This window comes from Felis catus, chromosome A1, assembly GCF_018350175.1.
Source record: "Felis catus isolate Fca126 chromosome A1, F.catus_Fca126_mat1.0, whole genome shotgun sequence".
Lineage (NCBI taxonomy): Eukaryota > Metazoa > Chordata > Mammalia > Carnivora > Felidae > Felis > Felis catus.
Genome location: NC_058368.1, coordinates 4,997,491 through 5,017,228, shown reverse-complemented (window position 1 = coordinate 5,017,228; position 19,738 = coordinate 4,997,491). Strand labels below are relative to the sequence as shown.

At 48.8% G+C, this 19,738-nt stretch overlaps 1 protein-coding gene and 1 long non-coding RNA gene across 6 annotated transcripts in view; both read left to right on the top strand.

Moving 5' to 3' along the window:
* Window positions 1–9,725, top strand: part of MTMR6 (myotubularin related protein 6) — a 72,519-nt gene extending 62,794 nt beyond the window's left edge. For 2 of the 4 annotated variants that reach the window (XR_002740371.2, XR_006588683.1), the window contains 2 exons: window positions 1,405–1,735; window positions 2,329–2,949. The gene's annotated coding sequence lies outside the window, so the exon portion shown is untranslated. Of the gene's footprint in view, window positions 1–1,404; window positions 1,736–2,328; window positions 2,950–6,785 lie in introns of those variants that run through there. The other 2 variants (XR_006588669.1, XR_006588665.1) reach the window with 2 other exon arrangements.
* A 3,562-nt stretch (window positions 9,726–13,287) lies between these two features.
* LOC109495042 lies at window positions 13,288–18,910 on the top strand. Of its 2 annotated transcripts, none has more exons than XR_006588625.1 (3): window positions 13,288–17,288; window positions 17,917–18,072; window positions 18,681–18,910. It is a non-coding gene; the product is annotated as an uncharacterized LOC109495042 (long non-coding RNA). The 2 variants fall into 2 exon arrangements; XR_006588633.1 differs by having other exon boundaries at window positions 13,288–17,304.
* Window positions 18,911–19,738: the final 828 nt, after the last annotated feature.

Sequence of the window (19,738 nt, the reverse complement as noted above, 5' to 3'; positions counted from 1 at the left end):
GTCAGGAAGGCTGCAGTGCCCAGATCGCGCATGCTGTATACTCTGTTCTAATGGGTATGGGTGCTATGTTGCAAGCTCACTGAACTGGAGGATTATAAGTTGGGCAAGGGGGGTTACATAATCAGATTTATATTCTAGAAAGACATTTTAAACAAAGGTGGGTTCAACTGAGTAGGTGGCAGATATTTCGGGTGCCTGGCCCCACACCCCTTCACCTTGCCTCGTAAGTACAGGAGATTTGACACCCTCATGGTGAGGAATGGAAACCCGTGGGTAAATGCTTCTCCTGTCTCTTCACGAATAATACCAAGATGAAATCTACATGTGCCTGAGAATGGGATCAAGCCCCAGCTACCCACAGAGGTGATCTTGGTCACTCATCTTTATATGGGCTTTTCTTCCACCGTTCTCCCAGCTCCCTCATGCCTATTGCCTTGAGTACTTCCAACGTCAACAGAACCTACTCACGGGTTCTAATCAAGCTCTGCTTGGGGGAGAAAGGGGGACACCCGGTCTGGGACAGAAAGTGTCAAAGAAGAAGCTCTTACAGGAGTTCAGGAGAAGATGATGAAAGACCAAAGCAAAAAATTAATTGCCAAGATGTTACACAGGGGAAGGAGTAGACAGAGTGGCGGGAGTGAAAATGGAAAGGTCTTGGTGGCCAATTCAATGTGCGGAGTGGAGAAGGAGGGATTTCGGACGCCTCTCGGATCGCTGATAAGGATGGTAGTGTCATTGACCAAGTTGAGAAATAAAGTTGTGAAGAGCAGGTGTATATGGGGAAGAATACGGGTTCTGCTTTTCATGTGAAGGATGTAAGGCACTCTGGGAAACACAGGCAGAGATTGTTAGTAGGAAGTTGGATTTAAGAGTCAGGAGCTCCGGGGCACCTGGGTGGCTCAGTCAGTTGAGTGTCTGACTTCAGCTCAGGCCATGATCTCATGGTTTGTGAGTTCAAGCCCCACATCGGGCTCACTGCTATCAGTATGGAGCCTGCTTCGGATCCTCTGTCCCCCAATCTCTCTGCCCCTCCCCCGCTTCAATTGCTCTCTCTCAAAAAATAAAACACTAAAAAAAAAAAAAAAAAAAAAAAGAGTCTGGAGCTCAGGAAAGACGTCTGTACCTGGCAGTTTTGTGAATCATGAGCATACAAGAAGGAGAGGGTTCAATACACGTATGTTTATTTAAGTGTCTAATATCAGTTAAATGCAACTCTTTCCCCAGACTTTGAGAGGAAAGGGAAGGGTGTGGCTGAGAATGCCCCGGAAGTACCCCTATTTCCTGTATCCCACCGTATTACTTCCTGTCACTGTTTTGTTCATTTGTTTGTTTTTTCCTAAGACAGCATTTGTTCGTTAAAAGTTCTATTTTCATAGCTTTCTGTTTAAATACTGTCTTCCTCAGGAAAGGACTCCCGACCGAGTCCCTTGATCACATTTGAGAGCGGTGCAGGAGGTAGAGGAGGACAGACAGGCATGTTCACGCCTCGGTTAGGTGCTTGGTTTTGCTCCCAGTGTGCTGGGCGGTCGTTGGAAAATGCAGCCACCCGAGGACAGTGCGTGCTGGGGAACTGAGACGTGCTTGGAATTGGGGGAGCATATTGGCTCTGCCAGGGTAACCCTCGTCCTCGCTCCGTGATCCAGTTCGAATCCTCGGACCCGTGATCCAGCAGGAAGACTTCCTGCAACCCCCAACCAGGCCTGAGTGGTTCACCTGTGATCTCCCAGGAGTTCAGGTAAATCCGCGTGTAGTGAAAGCGTTCACACGTCTGCCCCAAGGACGTGATGAGCTCCTCGAGGACAGAGACCGAGGCCGGTTCCATCTTCGTCTCCTCCATGCCCACGTATCTAACATACCCCAGGCACCGAATCGTCGTTGAAAAGAACGGAGTAGGACACCCAAGGGGACGTGTCAGGTATGGGTAGGGCAGGAGATACTGGAGGAGACTCAGAAGTTGCTGCCAGGGAGCAAGGAGGCAGTCAATGAACTATGACCGTCGAGAGTAATTTATGTTGTGTGCTAGCAGCTGGTAGTTGCCGCGAAGAAACCCAGGGGTCAGGAGGAGGGAAGGCCGTGGGTCGCGTGGGGTGAAAACGGTGGGCCTCGCCTAGGAGGTGCTGTGGGAACAAAGACGGGCAGGGGATGAGGAGTCGGCCATCAGGTGGGAAGGCCCCAGGGCAGGGGCTGCCTGAGAACAGGGGTGAGAGTGGGTGGGAGTGGACATTGGCTCCCGTGTGCCCCTGTTTTTGCCCACCCTTTGGAGCCACTTGCACTCCACTTTAAGAGGAGCATAGGCCTCTTAAACTCTCCGTTGGCTCCCTTGAACAGATGTGCCCCATGAGGACAGGGGTGTTGGTGTGTGTGACGTCACTCCGGGGCTCCGTGTCTGGTGGACGCCGTGGGACTCGTCGAATGGACAAGTACGCACGGGAAGTCAAGAAGGAGCAAGGTTTGAAAGGAGAACGAGGGTCAAATGACCTTTCATAAATAGTAATGTGGTGAAACCCCTTCATCTAGGGTTCTAGTCTCTGGCATTCATTTTTTAGATCTAATTTATACCTAGGTATCTGTCATAGAGATTTGACATTGTAGGGAATGTGCAAGACGAGAATGCCTCCCTCTTTCCGGAGTGACAGTCAGTCATCTGAAAGCCAAACAACAAGGTGAGAAGCGATTGTCCGAGGCATGCAGGGAAGGACTTTAAATTCTGGGATTCACTTTTGGTGGTAAAGTATAGTTGTTCTGACAGGGAAGGCATGCTTTTAGTCATGTCAAATATTTATGTATTTGACTTCTTTCCAACTCATCCATAGAATAGGAGTACATTCGAAGATAAGCGTTTGAACCATAGAGAAAAGAAGAGGTCCCTGATGGGGAAACACTAAAAATGTGTGCTCTGGATGGAAAGGACATGTTTTATTCAATAAAAGCAAAAGTGAATATGTAAAATACCTTCACTAGTTTCTGCAATTATAGGGATAGATGGGAGAAAAAAAAAATTGGAGGTCCGCATTAGTGAAATTCAAATAATTTCCAAACATATTAAGTCCAATTTCCTCACGCAAGATGAGGCCATATCTAGGAGGGTGGTTCTGTTTTGCTTAGGAATGTAGGGAGTATGGTCCCTGCTAGGTGACCCACTCCTCAGCCTGCTCAGTCTATCTATCTGAGCGACCCTTGCCCCTCTCTGCAGACCCTGGGCATCTGATGAACCTTTCCAGCTACCTGGGGTTCTCTCTGAGTACCAGCTTTAGAGTGGGATGTAGTTTATCTAGCTTTTATTCTTTTTTTTAAAATAATTTTTAAAATCTTTATTTTTAAGAGAGAGAGAGACAGAGACAGAGCATGAGCAGGGGGAGGGGCAGAGAGAGGGAGACAGAGAATCTGAAGCAGGCTCCAGGCTCCGAGCTGTCAGCACAGAGCCCAACATGGGGCTCAAACTCACGAACCGTGAGATCATGACCTGAGCTGAAGTTGGATGCTTAACCAACTGAGCCACCCGGGCGCCCCATCTGGCTTTTATTCTTACATCCTCTGAAACAAAAGCACACACTTGCTATGGGGATTTACTGCTACAGAAATTTGAAATGTCAAGGCAGTTTCAAATGCTCAACAAGTCTCAAAAAGTTACCAATCACAGTAGCTGATGGTCTCCCTTTCAGTGTGGGCCCACATGTCACCTGTCCTCAACCCTCCAACATTCCCTTGTGCCTCCTTCCTCACAAGGCAGGTGATGGCTTGCCTACCCTCTCCACCCACTGAGAAAACAGAGACTCCATCAGAAGGAGTGGCCTTAGCTTCTAGTTCCCCCATGATCTCCCTGTTGGCACCTCCAGTGGCCAGCTCTCATTGCTCCCCTTATGTGGTTTTCTAGGAATATTGAACATGTTTGTGGAACTTTTTCTGCTGTCAACTTCTATACGTTCCTCTGTCACTGTGTGCAGCTCTTGCTGTTTCATTTCAACAGGGCTCTGCACAGCCACTGGTTCTTCCTGTCACTGGCTTCTAACTTAGAGTCTAGTGTCCATGTCCTAACGCAAAGGGGGGTGGGAAAGTATCTGGGATTTGCATTTAACATAGAGTAGGCAAGGGACGCCTGGGTGGCTCAGTCGGTTAAGCGTCCGACTCCGGCTCAGGTCATGATCTCACGGTTCGTGAATTTGAGCCCTGCATTGGGCTCTGTGCTGACAGCTCGGAGCCTGCAGCCTGCTTCCAATTCTGTGTCTCCCTCTCTCTCTGCCCCTCCCCGGCCCACACTCTGTCTCTTTCTCAAAAATAAATAAGCACTAAAAAAATAAAAAACAATAATATAGAGTAGGCAAGTTGTGTTTCATATGATAATTCCTTGAAAGAATGACAATTATCCACATGGAACCTTGACCTAGTGACATTTGGGTCATTGATATGATGCCATCAGTACCCCAAAAGGTAATGTCTGGTGAAACGAAGATTTTGCTTCCTATCAGATTTATGGGATACACTGAAATCTCTAAATGTTTTTGACTTTAAAGGAAGCAACAAACAAATGAGCTAAGAATCAGAAAAGAGCAAGAGGGCAAATAGTAAAGAGAAAAGTAGAAAAAAATCCTGGAGGTCAAAACACCATTGATGAATTATTAACAAGAGAACATTAGAAGAGTAAGTCAAGAAACGCAAGAGTTGTTTCTTAGACAAGAACAATCAAGTAGGCAAACTCCCAGCATAGCTACCCAAGGGAGAAAAAGACAACTCGAATATTCTGAGAAAAGGGATAGGGCGACACCTTCACTTCTGCCTATGCAGCCACTGAACCCCCAAGTGGTCTCCCAGCTGCCACTCTTGTTCTCTGCCCCAACACTTTGTATAACGGCCAAATAGATCTGCTTAAAACGTATGTTGGATCATGTCCAACCACGCACAAAACCCTCCAGTATCTTCCCATATTGAGTGATCTCACCTGTGCCTGCCTCTCGGCCTCCTTGATCATTACCTATCTGCTTTTTCTTCCCGTCCTTCTTTTTGTTCTTCATTCTGCTTTCTTCTAACTTCGGAGGCTTGGCAATGCTGGCCCCTTGGCCTTTGGAAGCCTGCTTCTCATGAAATCTCGGCTTCTTTGGCCACCATGCTCCAGACGGGCATGCTTCCTCATCTCCATCACATGGTCTTGTCTTACCATCTTTTTGTCACTGCAGTCGATCTGTTTACTTCATCTATGGTTTCCCCCACTAGGAAGTAAGCTCTTATCGGAAAGGACTTCTCGAGGCACGTTCGCAGCTGTGTCACCAGCTGTTAAATCAGTGCCAGGCATAGTGATTAAATCCCTAAAATGTGGAGTCTCTGTGGCAGACACCTTATTATGAATTGAACCTATAAAGGCAAATTCAATTGCTATTTGTTGAATGAAGGAAGAAATGAATAAGCGTAGAGGAGTTTTAAAAGATTATTTAAAAACAGTAAATGTTAATAGATAGGAAAGTCTTTAACTGGACAAAATGGAAAACTTGAATAGACCAATAATACAAAATAAGTTTAAAAAAATTTTTAAAAATGTATTTTCCCCTGGGGCACCTGGGCGGCTCAGTTAAGTGTCCGACTCTTGGTTTCCACTCAGGTCATGATCTCTTGGATCAAGGGTTCGAGCCCTGCCTCTGGCTCTGTGCCGACAGTACAGGGCCTGCCTGGAATTCTCTGTCTCCCTCTCTCTCTGCCCTTCCCCTGCCCACGTGTGTGCGCACACTCTCTCTCTCTCTCTCTCTCTCTCTTTCAAAAATAAATAAACCTAAACCTAAAAAAGAAGAAAAAAGAAATTAATTTTCCCCCCAAATTGTAGGCCAGACTCACCTTTTAGCATAGATGTGAAATCCTACATAAAATACTAGTAAATTAAATTTGATAGCAGATTTAAAGAATAATTTATTATGATTGTGTAGGATTTATTACAGAAATATAAGAATAATTACATTAAAATATATTAATAAACCAAATCAATAACTCACAAAGGAAATAGTTTATCTTGTTAGATGTGGAAGAGATATTTGTGAAATTTAAGGCTCTTCTTGCCTGAGATAAGAAAAATCTTTAAAACACTAGGGAGATTAAGGCTCACATTTGGGATAGAATATGTAACTCCATTAAACAACATTAAATATGAAACTCTAGAAGTATTTCCATTAAAACTGTGGAGGAACCCCAAGGATGTCTGCCTTAATTATTACTCACCATTGCCTGGAAGTTCTGGGCAATACAATTAGATATCAAAGATAAATAAGATCTATTATAATTATTTAAAAGGAGGAAAAAATTGCAACCAATATTGTTGTCTATCTAAGAAAGCACCAGATAACCAACTCAAGAACCATTTCATTTGATAAAGAAGCAGCAAAGTGACTAAATGCAAGATAAATATATAAAAACTGATAGCTTGCTTCTGTACCAGCAAATTGTTTTTACCTGGTCTGAAACAAAGAGTTTGCCATCATTCCAAAGTAGACAGAGCCGTCTTCACTGAGAAGATATTATCCCCCCATTGATGGTGGTATTGGTTTTCTTCCTCACTCTGGGAAGTCGACCACATAATGCCATCCCACAGAGAAGTTTGGAAGCTGAAGAAACAGCTCTACTTAAATCTTAAAGTTAACAGGCACTTAGATGAAGTAGAGGTGAGGGGGGTGGGGCACAAATACACAACACAGTGTCAAGGAGTCAATATCCGTTGGTGCAAGTTGAATAATTTAAGACTTTTAAGTGTTCCTTTTTGGAAAAAAAAAATCAAGAGTTAATTCATCTCTGGATATGATCAATTTTAGGAGGCAATGGAATCGCCTGGAACAAACAGGGTGGAACCTCTTTCTGAGCAAAGGCGTCAGGAGACTATGAGTTTAAAGGTCCTTACTTTTACTGTGGCAGAGATGACAAAAAAGAGGCTTCAGCTTCCAAGAAAAGAGCAACGTACACATTTGGTGCAAAATTCTGTTGCCTCCACATCATGCTGTGTATCCCTACCAGTTAAAAAAAAGAGAGAGTTTCTGGTGCTCCTGGCTCAGTCGGTTAAGCAGCTAGGTCGGGATCTCATAGCTCGTGGGTTCGAGCTCTGAGTCAGGCTCTGTGCCGACAGCTGGGAGCCCGGAGCCTGCTTTGGATTCTGTGTCTCGCTCTCTCTCTGTCCCTCCCCTCGTTGTCTCTCTCTCTCTATCAAACATAAATAAACATTTAAAAAATTAAGAAAAAAAGAGACAACATTCCTGTCAGGAGGGTCATCTTTCAGCCCAGTGGCTCCAAACACCAGCTAACCTGTGGGCTGACTTCAGGCCACGGGAAGGTTTTCCCAGTCTGGCAAAATGAATGAAGGACAGCATGGTGTGAATATATGTGTTTGGATCAGGTTGCAAACTGTCTTCTCCTGTGGTGGATGATCTTTGTTTCTGATTTTTAGCTGTTGTAATCTCTTTTCTTTGTTTTTTGTTAGCTAATTGCTTAACAACCTTACTGGGAGTCATGGGATGCTATTGTTCTATTTGCCTAACTCTGCCTCCCCTTATACTCTTTCTTTTTCTTTTTCTTTTTTTTTTTTAACATTTTTTTACACTTATTCATTTTTGAGAGACAGAGCATGAACTGGGGAGGGGCAGAGAGAGACAGAATCTGAAGCAGGCTCCAGGCTCTGAGCTGTCAGCACAGAGCCCAATGTGGGACCTGAACCCATAAACTGTGAGATCATGACCTGAGCTGAAGTCGTACATTTAACTGACTGAGCCACCCAGGCATCCCTCCTTACACTCTTTCTAATACGTCTTATTGTTTTGTTTTGTTTTGTTTTGTTTTGTTTTGTTTTGTTTTGTTTTATTTTATTTTACTTTATTTTATTTTATTTTTTGTTTGCTTGTGTATTCATTTATTCCTTTATTCAGCATGTATTAACTGACCATGGAATTTAGTGGATCTTAGGCCAAAACTAAAAAGAAAAAAACAACAACAACAAAACTTTGCCCCTATTGAAACATACTTTGAGCTTCAACATTTCCTTAAATCTCAATGTGGGTAAGTCTTAGATTCTTTCCTGAGAAGACTGAATGGGGAGAGAGAATGAGTGAGTTTGGGATTTTAAAGACAGTGTAAATGATATAGAAAGATGCACAGGAAGTCACCACATTAAACTTTGTCAGTGTCCCAACTTTCCTCAAGCAGCTGAGTGGATAGGTGTTGACTTTGGTAAATTCACTAGCGTCAGCCAAAGAACTTGTTCCTAAATCATACAGACTTTAAAGACGATTGAAGGAGACTTCAACACATGAAAAGCTGCAGGATCTCAAAACCAGAGACAATTGGGGTATCCTTCTGTAGCTGTTTTCACTTGGGGTGAGTTTGAAAAACATTTAAAAGCCAGCCGAAATTGCAATGAGTCTTTCCCAACCATACCCACTCTTCCTGTCTCCAACACTAAGCTGCGGGCGTCTTAGGGGCAGGGGCTGGGCCTTGATCATCATTATTCCTGATGTTTAGCACAGTGCTTAGTGCACTGCTAGTATTGAATCAGCACTTAATAACTGATTGAATGAGAAATTGCTGCATGGTGGCCCAGAATGCCAAGATCCTTTTCCTGAATTAAGCCTTGATTCTGTCTTACAGTGGGACCCCATGAAAATAGCTGCTTGTAGGGTAAACCCTTCAGGAAATCAAGACGTTGGGAAATTGTTTCTCTTGACCCCAATTTTCTAACATGTCATTAAAATTTATGAGGGAGAAGACAGAGCCAATAAACTTTCCCCCACTTCCAGGCAAGTCTCTTAAGTTCGCCAGCACACGTTGTCCTGGAATGGCTGCACCTTCCGATGACTTCCCAGTGTACTCGGAATAAAAACTAACCCCCTCACTGCACATGTCGCCTTTTCCCTGCCGGCCTCCCTCTTGTGCGCTGCGCTAGAATGTGATAAAAAGAACCTTTGTCCTCACCACGGGGAATGCAAAATCAAATACACTGTCAAAACCATGATATCACCACTTTTAGTATATGAATGCTTTGCTCATCGAAAAAAGACAGCGATAGGAAATGAAACAGTGGGATGGCGGAAAGAAGGGGCATTTTTCACAGCACCCTGGGCCTGGCCTCTCCTCTCTTCAGAAGGCCTGGGAAAAGAGCTATGTTTATGACTGAGTAGGCTCTGAAGAGCAGGACCTTCATTGTGCTGAGCTTGGTTCCCCACTGAGCTGCCACTCAAATGGCAGCGTGACTGGAAGTCAACAACCCCGTTGCCATGGCCAAGTGGGCGTTGGACTACTATCTCCTCTGGGGAGCCGCTGTGGGAAAATGCGTCTGCTCCCACCAGCATCACCGGTATCATCCCCACCAGCACTTATGGAGTGAAAGCTCCAAAACTCTAAATCGCCTTTTCCACTCCCATAACCTAAGATCAGTTGCTGCTGCTGGTGAGTTTCATCAGGTAGCCAAGAGGCACGACTTCCTTGGCCATCCTTTCCGGAAAGAACTCATCTTACTGGAGGAGAACAGTCTGATTCAAATTCCTTCGGTGTCGTTGCAAATGCCATTCACAGTTCAGAGACGTATTCGACTGGGATTACCCAGCAGGAAAAGGAACAGAATCTGCAACTCAAAATTTAAATTGAATCATGGTCTAGTTAATCTTGTATAATTAATTACTCCGTGTACTGTCACTGAAAATTTCAAAATCCTAAGTCTCAAATGTGAGGTAATTAGCATTTGGTAAAGTCGTTATCAGCTTCTGATTCTATTTGTGTCACCTTCACTACTCTTGGAGGTCCAGGATCCAGGTGTCGTTAAGCTTAGACGTTTTTTTCTTTTCCCCATTCCTTAGTCTTATATAAATGGTAAGCCATTATATTGCTGTAGCTTAGGTTCATCTAATTGTTTTAAAAACGTTTGGTTTAAAAAGCTTTTTTGGGGGGGCGCCAGGGTGGCTCATTCGGTTGAGCGTCCGACTCCGGTTTAGGTCACGATCTCGCGGTTCGAGAGTTCGAGCCCTGTGTCGGGCTCTGTGCCGACAGCTCGGAGCCTGGAGCCTGCTTCGGGTTCTGTGTCCCCCTCTCTCTCCGCCCCACCCCCGCTTGTGCTCTGTCTCTCTCTGTCTTTCAAAAATGAATAAACATAAAAAAAATTTTTTTTGAACTTTTTTTTTAATGTTTGTTTTTGAGAGAGACAGAGCGTGAGTGGGGAAGGGGCAGAGAGAGAGGGAGACACAGAATCTGAAGCAGGTTCCAGGCTCCGAGCTGTCAGCACAGAGCCGGACGCGGGGCTCGAACTCAAGACCTGTGAGATCGTGACCTGCCAAAGTCGAACACTTAACCAACTGAGCCACACAGGCACCCCTAAAAAATGCTTGATTTTAGAATAGTGTTAGGTCTATGGCACAGAGACTTCCAGACCCTGTACCCAGTGTCCCCTGTTGTTAACTTCTTACATTACTATCTGTCACAACTGAGGGTCTAGCATTAGTATGTCACTACTTAACTGTATACTTTACTCAGATTTTATTAGTTTCCTCCTAATGTTCTTTTTCTGTTCCAAGATCCTATGTAGGTTACTGTATTCCACGCAAGTGCCGTGTGTTCCTAACCGCCTTTGGTCTGTGACAATTTCTCAGCCTTTCCTTGCTTTTCATGACCTCGGTGGTTTTGAGGGGCACTGGTCGGGTATTTTGTAGAATGTCCCTCTGTTGGGTCGTAAGAAATCGTGGCGCCCAGAGACCCAATATCACAGGGAGGGGCCCTCAGCGATGAGATGCCAGGTGGAGAGGGAGGGGCTGGAGACCTGGAGGGACCAGACGTGGGAGTGACGACGTTGGCTTGGAAGGTGGCCTCAACTCTATCTCTCCCCACCTGACGCTCGAGGACCGGAGACGGGTGGCTCAACCACGCCTTCCCTGCACCGTGAGCAAAATCAAACAGTAATTTCCAGAGAGTAAGTTTGGGGGCCGTCTCGGAACTGTTAAAGGGAAATTATTCTGACACACATGAAACTGGCACAAAGAGTTTATTCAAAACAGTCGCAGAAGGACTGGGCTGCGGTAGGGGAGAGAGACCGGATGCAACTGGGAATACAGTAGGAACCATGGGGATTTATAACCAACTGGCAGGATGAGACCGTGGATGGAAAATTACTAGGAGGAACTTGGTTCGGTACCGAAGTTGAGGGGGTGGGCGGGGAAGAGGAGTTTGCTTGGATATCAAGGGTGGGGGCCTCTCAATAAAGTGACTTAGAATCTTCAGTAACACTGGACTCCATAGACCAACAACAGGGGCCAAAGATGAAGCCTGGCCGAAAAGAGGGCTGTGGAGCCTGGCCAAAGTTCGGTCAAGGAGGGCGTTCGTGTCTTGTGCGGCAATGAGACCGGAGGGCAGGAGGGAGGGGGGCTGGCGAGCCTGGGAGGGGGCGGTGTGAGCTTCCCCTGAACCCTGCTGGCTCCTGACTCGGGACTGACTGGAGGAGCTGGCCTCCTTCCCTCTGGCCCCCGGAGGAGACTTGGCTCAAAAGACAACGAGAACTTCAGCCCCTTTCCACGTTCTGAAGAAGGATCAGGGGGAGGAAACGTGGGGTGATCGCGTGGGGAAAGACTGTGCCATGGCCATGGTGACCATGAGTGATGGACACGAGTGATGGTGTTGGAACCACAAGCCCCGCGCTGTAGGAGGTGCGGGGGGGGGGGGTGGTGAGCCCTCGTTCTGCCCGCTCATCGGGTGCCGAGGAAGGCTTCATGGCAGAGCTCATGTCTGGGATCCTCACTTCCTCAGGTCATTTTAACACTAAATTGATTGCTCGCCTCCCTCTGTGAGCGAGAGGGGCCGACACTGTGGCCCAGGACCCTTCGCTCGTCCTCATTTGCACCGCTGTCCTTGAGAAGCCATCTGCCGTAGGATACATTGCCTATAACGACGTCAGTCTTCCCACTGCCGTTGCTGAGGAACAGATGCATTTTCTGCGAAGGTATCTTTGCAATCGTCACTGGTCCCAGCGTGATCCCTTCTGGTCGTGGCACGAGGCCATGGCCCTGTGAGAGTGCGCGGGGCGCAGCTATGCCCTCGTCTCTGATGAGAGCCCCCTGACAGGTGGAAGCCTACTTAGTACCAGGGGCAGCAACAAGGACCCCTGTAGAGGGTGTTGGCACACCCCCGCCAACACTTCCCAATCCAGACAGGTCCTGGGATCCACTGCAAATCTGGAATTGGCCCCATTAGCCCCTCTTGTGTTCGCGGCCAGAGGGCCCCCGGAAAGTTCCAGGGGAGGTGAGATTCCCCTAGCACCACACACTGTCATGAGCCATCCCTACCTCTCCGTCACCATCTTGGAGGAGAGCAGGAGGAGGGGGAAATAGACGCAGAATGTTTCTTAAGAGACTGAGCATAGAGCAAAAGCTTAAGTGATTGCCTGATTACCTCCGGCTGAATTTACCGAGTCCCGGGAAATTGAGATCCTCGCCTTTGCTTCCCTGCAGGGCACGGGCCTCCTGAGGAAGAGCAGTTCAGGAATGGAGAAGTTGCAGAGGCCAGTTCTCTCTGCGTGACTGCGGGGAGGGCTACACGGGCCACGCATCCCAGTACAGTTTACATCCTGGGCCACGGTGGGCGGGGGGGGGGACCCAAAAGCCATATCCTAAGTTCCACACGCCCGGCACATCCTTAAGTATCAGCAGTATAGATGGACTTCCACGCGTCCTCATTATAAATTTCATCTTTAATCATCACTCCCACGAAAAGGACTCTCTACTTTATTCGGCTTCGAGATAAATTATTCGGCTTCGAGATAATCGCCGAATAATGTGATGAATGGAGCCCAGAGCCATAGACCTACTTCATGTGACACGAGCACCGTGGCTGGCCTAACGAGTTAGATGATATATTTATGACCCTCATGTTTCACTTTTCACCCAAAGCCTAGAACATTTCACAAATATTATTTTATATCAAAGCTTGCGGAATCCATATTCCAGAAGTATTTCATCAGGCCCGTATTTCCTCTCTGAAGTTGCGCTCATGAGATCAGGGTTAGGCGTGTAGGTCTCACGCGGGACGTGCAATAGGCCAGCCGACCCGACGCACGGCCCCGGGGCTGTTGTATAGACAGCCACCCCTGGAGAGGAAAAGTTGGTTTCTACTCTGCTCCGTCAGCACCAGTGTTGTGCATGGAAAGGGATGAAGTCTGAGACAGAATTGGAAAAGACCCCTGGGTAGGTCCTAGTTCTCCCTCCTGCGCTGGGGGCACACGGCCAAGCCATGTACAGCGCCACGGACGGGGGGTGGGGGGGACCAGAAGTGCGCTCCCCACCGCCAGGGGTGAGGTGTTAGGGTTACAGAGCTCCTCCAGGGAGGGGGTGCGCTCACTCCCATGTTGCAAATGAGGAAGGAGAGTGGATCAATGTCCTGGGGCTGCCACGTGGGTACTGGGGCTCATCACCAGAAGCCTATAGATTATGCTCAGCAGGAGTGTTCTTCTCATCTGAGTCAAAGAACCGGAAGCCCAGAAAGACCAGTCTCCCAGTTTAAAGCCGGTGCTGAGCCCCGATCCCTGCTGTGCTATTTCCCGAGCGGCAAGGGGGGCTGGGGGGCCGCTGGCTCTGGTATTTCACCTCCCCTCCACCTCCCAGGTCACAGCCGGGATGGAGGCGGGGGCTTGGAGGACCGATCAATCTGTGTGAGCGTCCCAGGGTCGCCCCGACAATCTGACGGGGTCGGGCTGACCTCCCGGAAGTTGATTTGTACCCCTGCCCCCAAACCTCAGCTTCCTCTTTTGTGCAGTGGGGATGTGATAAATCAGCGCCCACACACAGCCGTCCTGAGTTTGCTGTGAAGATGTGATGCAACAGGCTGTGAAACAATGCGAGTCAACTCACGTCGAGAACTTTCCCGTGGGCTAAGCATTTGACGTGAATTTGCTGCTGGATCCCTACAGCCCCCTGAGAGAGGTGGTAATATAACCCTGGCTTTAGGAAGGAGAAAGCCGGGGCGCAGGGGGGGCAGGTCCCTCCCTGAGGTCTCTTGTCCCTCAGCAGAGCGGTGGACATGTGGTGGTTTCCCTGGTCAGTCCCGCCTCTCAGGGTGCCCGGCACGGGGTGAGGCCCAGGAGGACGGCAGTCGCCCCTGGTTTTATAGCCACATACGTCCCTACACAGAACTAGGAGATTTGGGACACGCCCCTGCCAGTCCCATGGGGGGAGGGGGGTAGCCTCTCAGTGTAAACCTGGCAAAAAGCAGGCTCTTTTTTATTTGTTTATTCTCTTGTCAGAGGATCTACACCATTATGCTCGGTGGGTGGAAATTATTTATTAAAGAAATGGCTTATTTAAGGGGCTTAAGCACCAGGGCGCTTTTCTGACGGAGAGCCTTTGCGAACATCCATCCTTAATGACATAGACTGATATTAAAAAGTAATTAAGAGGGTAAAACCAATAGTATTATGAGAAAAATTCCCGGAGTGGCTATTTCTTGGTAGAGCACGGGACATAATGAAACGAGTCAGCTACCGAAGCCATCAATTTGTTCCTGGAGGTCTAAAAAAATTTTTTTAATGTTTATTTATTATCGAGAGACAGAGAGACATGGAGCGTGAGCAGGGGAGGGGTAGAGAGAGGGGGAGACAAAGAATCAGAAGCAGGCCCCAGGCTCCGAGCTGTCAGCCCAGAGCCCGACGTGGGGCTCGAACTCACAAACCGTGAGATCATGACTTGGGCCCAAGTCGGTCTGAGCCGCCCAGGTGCCCCACAAAGCTTACGGTTTAAAAGGAGAGGACCGCTATCCCCATGGGCACATGTTTCCAATGGAGGGACGTGCTGTGAAAGTGCAGGGTACGTGACTGTTCAGCAGGGGACCTTCTTCGAGATGGTTCTCAGGGTTGGTAAGCTGTGAACTGAGCCCCAAACTCACGCGGAGCCGGAAGTGGGGCGGGGTGGGAGGAGCTGGGATGTGGGGAGAGTGAGGCCAGGCAGCTGAAGCCTAGGGGACAACGGGACAGTGGCAGGAGTCGGGGTACGACAGAGAGCCAAGGGCCATGTCTTCAGGGATCTATGGACCCTGTTAAGGATTTCAGACTTGACCGTCCTCAGAAAACTGGGAAATGACCAGAAGGTTGTAAGCGGGAGAGGGGCTTTATTCCCAGAATCTCACCACTGAGGACAGAAAGGAGCCGCTAGTATGGCTGTGTGCCGTTTCTGTCACTCGTTCTCCAGCCCGTCCGGTAGGACCTCCGCGCCCCCTGTACAGGTGATGTCACTTACAGGGGCCTGGGTGCAGCTAGCTGGGCCAGGACAATCCTCCGCGACGAACACGAACGCTGAGTTATCCATTCAACAAAACTTACTGAGTCCGTCCTGCGGGTGGTGACAAAGGACAGTTCCAACTGGGTGAGATGCAAGACCTCTTTTTGAAGCGAGAGTTGTTTTGCGGGCTGTTGGGTATTTTCTCCCCATTTGTCATTCAGATAACTGGCCGCCTCTTCTCTCCCATTTGGGATGTGGGGGCGGGGGCGAGTACCAAATAGACTTTCCGGGGAAACCAGTGGTGATTTCTGTCCCCGCAGACCCATGGCTGTTTCTGCCTGACAAAAAGAAGTATCTGGGTGTCAGCATACAAAATATAAGGGAAAACAGAGCTAGGCCAATTTCCCCTCAGGAGACACCCGCCCTCCATGGGCATAATACATTCTGGAAGGCCGGGTTAGCTCCTCCAGAGTGATGAGGAGAATTTTGTTATTGTGGAGTGTCAAAAAACATCATGGAGTCTTTATAGCTCGGTGCTTTATTCTTGTGCCCTATTTTGTTTTATTCAGATTAATAAGATCATTTAAGGTTTGTGAGTCTGAAGTCAAGGCTTTGTTTCCCGCTGGGGATTTTCTATCTTGGATCCATGTTTCTCGGTGAGGGCGTTCAAGCGGGGCACAGTCCCTCCTCATTGTCCTAAGCACGAGCTGCTGAGGGAGGTGTGGGATAGACGTTTCACAGACGATGACAGTTACCACTGTATTTGGGTGGGTCCCATGCAGGGTGTCACAGTCCAGGCAGTGGTGATATAAAAATAGCAAATAGGAGCACATAATAATTCTTGGAGTATAATGTCCAAAAAGTAGGGCAAAAAGGAGGAAAATCATTCCTCCTTTTGAAGGTGTGCTTAGAGCATATTTCTCATGTCAGGTTGGAAGGATTCTGATAGAACACATGAATCAATTGGACTCTGAATGACGCCACTTCCTAAAAATACAATTTAAGTGATGTGCCCTTGAACCCAGCATTCAAGTCTTTGACTTTGGCCTTGAATCAGCCAATTAGTGGCAGCAGACCCTTCTTGATTATTCAAAGTATAACCAGCAAATGCTTTGGCACAATCCCTCATGCTAAAAAACCCTGGCACCTTTCTAGAAGTCACATTTCCTTCCCTCGGAATGCATCTGAAACCCCGGCACGCAAAAGCTCTCCCATCTAGGTGGCTCTTTTGGATAAATCCTTTACGACGCCGTTATAGTCGTACTTGGCCTCAAATACCTTTATTACTTTTCAGTTTTGAAAGCCAAACACACAGCCAGCACTGTCCAGAATGCAGGCCTTGTCCCAGCTGCCCCGGGGCCTTCCACACCCCCCGTCAGGAGCACACAGAGCCTGATTTGGGGTTGGCCTGCACGTGCAGGAAGCCCCAGGGCCAAGGGGTGGCTCTACACTAGCGTTTCTGGCGGCAGAGTTTCGGGTTGTCCTGAGGCCTGGCCACCGGTCTGGGGACGACCTGGTGGCATTGAGGATGGGCGCTGTCGTCTGCCCAGGGAGGACCCAAACACATCCAGGGGATCCCTGAATTTCTCTCCCATCCCCACCAGGAAGCAGATGGCCTTGGGGTCCTTTCTCCTCCCCGGAAGCCATCGAACGTCCTTCTAATCTTTCTTCCTCTATACCTCTCTTGCTTCTGGTTTCAGCTTTTCTATGCTGTTTTCTGAGGCGTAAAATATTCCGGGTCGAACGGTGACACGTTAATGCCACGCTGCTCATCCCAGAAACCTCATAACCTGGCAGCCGGTGCAGATTACATACGTGTTGCGTGAACGGGTGAACCGATGAATGAATCCATAGTTTGGCACGCAGGCGCACACCATCCGTCCCCGAGCCCTCCCGACAACGGCATCACGAGCGGAGAACTGGAACACAGCTCAGCGTCAGAAAAATGTTCTTACTGATTTGGGGTCAAAATCGAGAAGCAATACTTCGAAGGATAAAGAACAGTCAAGGGCCAACCAGTGATCTTAACGAGACCTTTCAGTGCTCTCGAAAGGGACTCATCTGGTCACTGTGTGTCAGGAGGGATAGGTGAGGAAATAGAGAGGTACGTGCCACCTGGCAGGGGACCCCGGAGGACAGGGTAGGAGGCCGGCTTCCTCATTCTGCACGGCAAAGCGGCTCTCCCGACAGGATGGCCTGGTCCCCCAGGCACCCGAAAGCGGCTGAGCTCCGTCCCGGCCTGGGCACCTCCGTTCCTGACATTAGCAAGCTCATCTTGATCACAGAGCGACTTCTTTCTCTCCTGATTCTTTTGGCCACTGCTTCCTCCCTGCAAACCCCGGGCCCCTGCCCCGCTGGCCTCCGAAGCCTGCCTTCAGTCCTGCGCTGCTCTGCCTTTATTCTCTGCTAGCTCCCTCTTTGTGTTTCCCATTCAAACTCCCCAAGGGGAGGCTCGGTCGGTGGTGGAAATTAAATGAAGCCCCAAACCCAGGGCCTGCCAGATACGCAAACGAATTACAACAAGCCACACCCTGACCTGCTGAAGTGTTGGACAGAAACCAGAAAGCAGTAGAAAACAGAACTGGAAGTAAAATCTCCAAGAGTTGCCCTGCCAATCCAGACGGGGAGGGCCCATTCCTCTCCCCTTCCCTGCTCCCCCACCCCACTCCACCCCACCCCCAACCCCTGCGCTCCACCTCCTTTCTCCCCCTTCTAGCTTCCACCCAGAGAGACGCACCGTCTCCCCAGTGGGGGGCGGGGGCGGCGTCGGCCGAGCGCTGTCAGAAGCCCTCGCCTCGCTTCTGGCTGATTTTCACTGCCTCCCGGGCATCCCCTAAAGGACATCTGCGTTTCTGTTTCGACCTCGCAGCCGGTGAGTCCTCAGCAGCGCCCCCCTCCGGCCGACCAGGGAAGTCAGAGGGAGGGCCCGCTGGCAGTGAGGCCCAGGGGAGCGGCGGGGACCCTGCAGCCTGGGGACCTGCGTGGGCCCTGTGGTGTCTCCTGCTCTCTGATTCAGCCCGTTCGGGGACCTCAGAGGGGCATCGGATGCAGAAACAAGCCTATTTAAACGGCAGAATCCACTCACGCGCGTGACTGTTTTGTCCCTGACAAGGACTGATACATGCTGTCTCATGACTTGCCCTGGGCAGAGTCATGAAGTAGAAGGAGGTGGCATTTATCTTTGGAGCCTGTGAGGACAGCGTGCTGGTCTGGTGACACTCCGTCATTTCTTTCCCCGGTGAACGAAATCCCAGTTTTGTTCTGGGATTGGCTGCCTGAAGGAAGTTGGAACCAGCTCCAGAGGATGAATCATGAGGAGTCTCAGACTAACCTATTCCCTTTGTTAGTGATTGGGTTTGGGCAGCAGGGATCTGGGGGCCGGGGGGAGAGGGGTGTGTGTGACCCTGCCCTGACCAGTGAGATGTAAAGGAAAGCCTGCTGGAGAATTTTGGGTAACATTTTCCCTTCTGACGCAAACAGAGGTACGTGAACGGAATTTGTCCTCTCCTTCCTGGCTTTGTATTATGGTGGATGATGTGATATTTGGAACTGTAGCAGCCATCTTGTGACCAAGAGGATAAAAAAAAAAAAAAATCAAGAGAATGCAGAGAAGTTGACCTAGAGCCCTGATATCATCAAGCCACTGGATCAACATGGAACTTTCTACCTCTATACTTATACGTAATAATAAATCCTTATTGCTCAAGCTACTCTTAGTCAGATATTCTGCTACTTGTTGCCAAAAGGTCCTTGACAGGCATATCAGGCCCTGACACACCTTTGGGCCTTCTGGGAGAGGCCCACAGTGGTGGATCTAGTCTGGAGAAACCTGTTGCATACATGGCAGAGAGGAAGGATGATAAGAAAAAATGGAACAGGTTCCCCTTTTGGTTATCCTTAGCCAAGAAACATCAGCATCCACTGTTGTCCCACCACATCCCAGATTACCACCTCAGTCAAATGTACCTACTTGTCTCTCTTGGGAGAATTTGGGAGGGAAACAAATGAAGGGACCCCAAAGTCAAGGAATACCATCTATCTTGTTCCTGGGGCATTGGGCTAGAATGAGATGTGGTCTACATAGAAGAGAGAGCCAGACTGGAGCCATCTTTAAAAGGACTTCATCTGAGAAAGCCACAGGCAACGACATTGGGGGCAGTAGTAACAGAGAGTCTGTGTATTTGTGGATGGGGATTGTGTGGCTGGAAATCCGGAACCTGTGGGGCTGGGGGCGGTACCAAATGGCCAGCCTGAGGGGGCATTGCCCATATTAAGGTGCCTGTGGGTGAGAGAGCCCCGCCCCAAACAAAAGTCAGCTTTGAATACCTGCCAGTCCCCAAAAGCACCCAAGGGCACCGTGAGGTGAGATGGTTCTTGCAGGGCAGGCTGAAGACCCATGGAAGAGTTACAGCAGCAGCTTGAATCTGAAGGCAGACTGGAGGCAGAATTCCCGCTTCTTCAGGGAGCCTCAGTCTTTTGACTCCTTCAGCTGATTAGACAAGGCCCACCATGTCATGGAAGGTAATCTACTTTAATCA